This window comes from Centroberyx gerrardi, chromosome 12, assembly GCF_048128805.1.
Source record: "Centroberyx gerrardi isolate f3 chromosome 12, fCenGer3.hap1.cur.20231027, whole genome shotgun sequence".
Classification (NCBI taxonomy): Eukaryota; Metazoa; Chordata; class Actinopteri; order Beryciformes; family Berycidae; genus Centroberyx; species Centroberyx gerrardi.
Genome location: NC_136008.1, coordinates 31,673,059 through 31,679,767, shown reverse-complemented (window position 1 = coordinate 31,679,767; position 6,709 = coordinate 31,673,059).

Genomic DNA, 6,709 nt, shown 5'->3' with positions numbered 1-6,709 from the left:
GCAGGTTCGGCTGGTGCTGGGGTTCCTGGATGGTGGAGGTTAGGGGCCGGAGATAGGGGGCAGCTAACAGGTGTGTGGGTGGCCGAGGCAGGGGCTCCAAATTGGGGTAAAAGTGAGGTGGAGGGCCCCCTGGAGGTAGGGGGCCGATAGCAGGTGTGTGTGGCCGAAGAAGGGGCTCTAAATTGGGTTAAAAGTGAAGTGGAGAGCCGCCCGGAGATAGGGGGCCTCTCCCAGGTGTGTGTGGCCGAAGCAGGTGCTCTAAATTGGGTTAAAAGTGAAGTGGAGAGCCGCCCGGAGATAGAGGGCCGCTCCCCGGTGTGTGTGGCCGAAGCAGGTGCTCCAAATTGGGTTAAAAGTGAAGTGGAGAGCCGCCCGGAGATAGAGGGCCGCTCCCCGGTGTGTGTGGCCGAAGCAGGTGCCCTGTGGATGTGTTCAGGCTGGGACACTTAGCAAACATATGAAGTTTGGGGCAGATTTGACCACGTACAGCCGAGTTACAAACCACTTCCTGTTTTGCCAGTAGGTGGCGCTATGGCTATGACTAAATATTGCCATGTAGATTTGTTCAGGCTGGGACTGTCATCAAACATGTGAAGTTTGGGTCAGATTAGACCACGTACAGCCGAGTTACAAGCCATTTCCTGTGTTGCCAGTAGGTGGCGCTATGACTATAACAGAATATTGGCATGTAGAAATGTTGAGGCCAGGACTCTCATAAAAAATGTGAAGTTTGGGGCAGATTTGACCACGTACAGCCGAGATACAAACCACTTGGCGCTATGACTATAACTGAATATTGGCCTTTAGATGTGTTCAGACTGTGACATTTAGCAAACATGTGAAGTTTGTGCCAGATTTGACCACGTCCAGCGGAGTTACATACCACTTCCTGTTTCGTGGCGAAACATGGAAATGCGACGCCCCGCCCATGACTATAACTGAATATTGGCCTTTAGATGTGTTCAGACTGTGACACTTAGCAAACGTGAAGTTTGGGGCAGATTTGACCATGTACAGTGGAGTTACAAACCACTTCCTGTTTCGTGGCGAAACATGGAAATGCGACGCCCCGCCCATGACTATAACTGAATATTGGCCTTTAGATGTGTTCAGACTGTGACACTTAGCAAACATGTGAAGTTTGGGGCAGATTTGACCATGTACAGTGGAGTTACAAAGCACTTCCTGTTTCGTGGCGAAACATGGAAATGCGACGCCCCGCCCATGACTATAACTGAATATTGGCCTTTAGATGTGTTCAGACTGTGACACTTAGCAAACATATGAAGTTTGGGGCAGATTTGACCATGTACAGTGGAGTTACAAACCACTTCCTGTTTCGTGGCGAAACATGGAAATGCGACGCCCCGCCCATGACTATAACTGAATATTGGCCTTTAGATGTGTTCAGACTGTGACACTTAGCAAACGTGAAGTTTGGGGCAGATTTGACCATGTACAGTGGAGTTACAAACCACTTCCTGTTTCGTGGCGAAACATGGAAATGCGACGCCCCGCCCATGACTATAACTGAATATTGGCCTTTAGATGTGTTCAGACTGTGACACTTATCAAACATGTGAAGTTTGGGGCAGATTTGACCATGTACAGTGGAGTTACATAGCACTTCCTGTTTCGTGGCGAAACATGGAAATTCGACGCCTCGCCACGCCCACGCCGTTCGAGGAAAACTCAAGCTTTTAACAATTTTTCATCGTCAAGGTCTGTTATATACGCTGCGCAAGTTTGAGGTTGATCCGATTAACCGTCTAGGAGGAGTTCGTTAAAGTATGAACCCTGTAAATGGGCAAAAACGCACAAAAATGGCACAATCAATTCAAAATGGCTGACTTCCTGTTGGGTTTAGGTCATGGCACGTACTGATGTTTTTTGTAGGTCTGGACATGATACATGTGCCTACCAAATTTGGTACATGTAGGTGAAACGTAGAGCGATGAGTATTTTTTTGAAATTTTGTAGGGGGCGCTATTGAGCCATTTAGCCAAACCCATGCGCAAGACCCATAAAATATGTAATTTTTCACCACTTCTGACGTGTGTGCAAAGTTTCGCAACTTTCCGAGCACGTTTAGCCCCTCAAAAATGCGTTTTTTTTTTACAAAGAAAAATAATAATAATAATAATAATAATAATAATTCCTTGAAATACAATAGGTCCTCGCACCGGACGGTGCTCGGGCCCTAATTAAAGCTGCAAGCAGCGATGATCGGGCCCTCGCACTTCGCGCACATCGGGGTGTGCCGCAGTCGCGGCATCGTTACTGGACACCGACCGGTCGATGCGGCTCTGAATTTTTAGTATAAAACGTGTCATTTCCTGTGTTGCCAGTAGGTGGCGCTATGTCTATAACTGAATATTGGCCTGTGGATGTGTTCAGGCTGGGACACTTAGCAAACATGTGAAGTTTGGGGCAGATTTGACCACGTACAGCCGAGTTACAAACCACTTCCTGTTTTGCCAGTAGGTGGCGCTATGACTATGACTAAATATTGCCATGTAGATTTGTTCAGGCTGGGACTGTCATCAAACATGTGAAGTTTGGGTCAGATTAGACCACGTACAGCCGAGTTACAAGCCATTTCCTGTGTTGCCAGTAGGTGGCGCTATGACTATAACAGAATATTGGCATGTAGAAAAGTTGAGGCCAGGACTCTCATAAAAAATGTGAAGTTTGGGGCAGATTTGACCACGTACAGCCGAGATACAAACCACTTCCTGTTTTGCCAGTAGGTGGCGCTATGACTATAACTGAATATTGGCCTTTAGATGTGTTCAGACTGTGACACTTAGCAAACAAGTGAAGTTTGGGCCAGATTTGACCACGTCCAGCGGAGTTACATACCACTTCCTGTTTCGTGGCGAAACATGGAAATGCGACGCCCCGCCCATGACTATAACTGAATATTGGCCTTTAGATGTGTTCAGACTGTGACACTTATCAAACATGTGAAGTTTGGGCCAGATTTGACCATGTACGGCCGAGTTACAAAGCACTTCCTGTTTCGTGCCGAAACATGGAAATTCGACGCCTCGCCACGCCCACGCCGTTCGAGGAAAACTCAAGCTTTTAATAACTTTTCATCGTCAAGGTCTGTTATATACGCTGAGCAAGTTTGAGGTGGATCCGATTAACCGTCTAGGAGGAGTTCGTTAAAGTATGACCCCTGTAAATGGGCAAAAACGCACAAAAATGCCACAATCAATTCAAAATGGCTGACTTCCTGTTGGGTTTAGGTTATGGCACCTATTGACGTTTTTTGTAGGTCTGGACATGATACATGTGCCTACCAAATTTCGTACATGTAGATCAAACGTAGAGCGATGAGTATTATTTTGAAATTTTGTAGGGGGCGCTATTGAGCCATTTTGCCACACCCATGCGCGAGACCCATAAAATACGTAATTTTTCAGCACTTCTGACGTATGTGCAAATTTTCGCATCTTTTCCAGCACGTTTAGGCCCTCAAAACTGCGATTCATTGGAGGGAAAAATAATAATAATTAAAGCTGCAAGCAGCGATGATCGGGCCCTCGCACTTCGCGCACGTCAGGGTGTGCCGCAGCCGCGGCGTCGTTACTGGACACTGACCGGTCGACGTGACTCTGAATTTTCATTATAAAACATGTCATTTCCTTTTGCCAGTAGGTGGTGCTATGACTATGATTGAAAATTGGTCTGTAGATGTGTTGAGGCCGGGAGTCTCATCAAACGTGTGAAGTTTGGGGCAGATTTGACCACGTACAGCCGAGTTACAAACCACTTCCTGTGTTGCCAGTAGGTGGCGCTATGACCATAACTGAATATTGGCATGTCGATGTCTTCATGCCGGGAGTGTCATCAAACATGTGAAGTTTCGGGCAGATTTGACCATATACGGTGGAGTTACAGAGCACTTCCTGTGTTGCCAGTAGGTGGCGCTATGACTGTGATTGAAAATTGGCATGTAGAAATGTTGAGGCCGGGACACTTATCAAACATGTGAAGTTTGGGGCAGATGTGACCATGTGCAGTGGAGTTACAAACCACTTCCTGTTTTGCCAGAAGGTGGCGCTATGACTATAACTGAATTTTGCCATGTTGATGTCTTGAGGCCATGACACTTATCAAACATGTGAAGTTTGGGCCAGATTTGACCATGTACGGCCGAGTTACAAAGCACTTCCTGTTTCGTGGCGAAACATGGAAATTCGACGCCTCGCCACGCCCACGCCGTTCGAGGAAAACTCAAGCTTTTAATAACTTTTCATCGTCAAGGTCTGTTATATACGCTGAGCAAGTTTGAGGTGGATCCGATTAACCGTCTAGGAGGAGTTCGTTAAAGTATGACCCCTGTAAATGGGCAAAAACGCACAAAAATGCCACAATCAATTCAAAATGGCTGACTTCCTGTTGGGTATAGGTCATGGCACCTATTGACGTTTTTTGTAGGTCTGGACATGATACATGTGCCTACCAAATTTCGTACATGTAGATCAAACGTAGAGCGATGAGTATTATTTTGAAATTTTGTAGGGGGCGCTATTGAGCCATTTTGCCACACCCATGCGCGAGACCCATAATATACGTAATTTTTCAGCACTTCTGACGTATGTGCAAATTTTCGCAACTTTTCCAGCACGTTTAGGCCCTCAAAACTGCGATTCATTGGAGGGAAAAATAATAATAATAATAATAATAATAATTCCTTGCATTGCAATAGGTCCTCGCACCGGTCGGTGCTCGGGCCCTAATTAAAGCTGCAAGCAGCGATGATCGGGCCCTCGCACTTCGCGCATGTCGGGGTGTGCCGCAGCCGCGGCATCGTTACTGGACACTGACCGATCGACGCGGCTCAGAATTTTCAGTATAGAACGTGTCATTTCCTGTGTTGCCAGTAGGTGGCGCTATGACTATAACTGAATATTGGCATGTCGATGTCTTCAGCCCGGTACACTCATCACATATGTGAAGTTTGGTGCAGATTTGACCACGTACAGCCGAGTTACAAACCACTTCCTGTGTTGCCAGTAGGTGGCGCTATGACTATAACTGAATATTGGCCTGTGGATGTGTTGAGGCTGGGACACTCATCAAACATGTGAAGTTTGGGGCAGATGTGACCATGTACAGTGGAGTTACAAAGCACTTCCTGTGTTGCCAGTAGGTGGCGCTATGACCATAAGTAAATATTTGCCTGTAGATGTGTTCATGCCGGGACTGGCATCAAACATGTGAAGTTTGGGGCAGATTTGACCACGTACAGCCGAGCTACAAACCACTTCCTGTTTTGCCAGTAGGTGGCGCTATGACTATAACTGAATATTGCCATGTCGATGTCTTGAGACCATGACCCTTATCAAACATGTGAAGTTTGGGGCAGATGTAACCATGTACAGTGGAGTTACAAACCACTTCCTGTGTTGGCAGTAGGTGGCGCTATGACTATAACTGAATATTGGCATGTCGATGTCTTCAGCCCGGGACTCTTATTAAAGATGTGAAGTTTGGTGCAGATTTGACCACGTACAGCCGAGCTACAAACCACTTCCTGTTTTGCCAGTAGGTGGCGCTGTGACTATAACTGAATATTGCCATGTCGATGTCTTGAGACCATGACACTTATCAAACATGTGAAGTTTGGGGCAGATGTAACCATGTACAGTGGAGTTACAAACCACTTCCTGTGTTGCCAGTAGGTGGCGCTATGGCTATAACTGAATATTGGCATGTAGATGTCTTCAGGCCGGGACTGTCATCAAACGTGTGAAGTTTCGGGCAGATGTGACCAAGTACAGCTGAGTTACAAACCCCTTCCTGTGTTGCCAGTAGGTGGCGCTATGACTGTGATTAAAAATTGGCATGTAGAAATGTTGAGGCCGGGAGTCTCATCAAACATGTGAAGTTTAGGGCAGATGTGACCACGTACAGCCGAGTTACAAAGCACTTCCTGTTTGCCAGTAGGTGGCGCTATGACTATAACTGAATATTGCCATGTCGATGTCTTGAGGCCATGACACTTATCAAACATGTGAAGTTTGGGCCAGATTTGATCATGTGCAGTCGAGTTACATAGCACTTCCTGTTTCGTGGCGAAAGATGGAAATTCAACGCCTCGCCACGCCCACGCCGTTCGAGTAAAACTCAAGCTTTTAATAACTTTTCATCGTCAAGGTCTGTTATATACGCTGGGCAAGTTTGAGGTGGATCCGATTAACCGTCTAGGAGGAGTTCGTTAAAGTATGACCCCTGTAAATGGGCAAAAACGCACAAAAATGCCACAATCAATTCAAAATGGCTGACTTCCTGTTGGGTTTAGGTCATGGCACCTATTGACGTTTTTTGTAGGTGTGGACTTGATACATGTGCCTACCAAATTTGGTACATGTAGGTGAAACGTAGAGCGATGAGTATTTTTTTGAAATTTTGTAGGGGGCGCTATTGAGCCATTTTGCCACACCCATGCGCAAGACCCATAAAATATGTAATTTTTCACCACTTCTGAGGCATGTGCAAAGTTGCGCAACTTTTCGAGCATCTTTAGCCCCTCAAAAATGCGTTTTTTTTTTACAAAGAAAAATAATAATAATTAAAGCTGCAAGCAGCGATGATCGGGCCCTCGCACTTCGCGCATGTCGGGGTGTGCCGCAGTCGCGGCATCGTTACTGGACACCGACCGGTCGATGCGGCTCTGAATTTTTAGTATAAAACG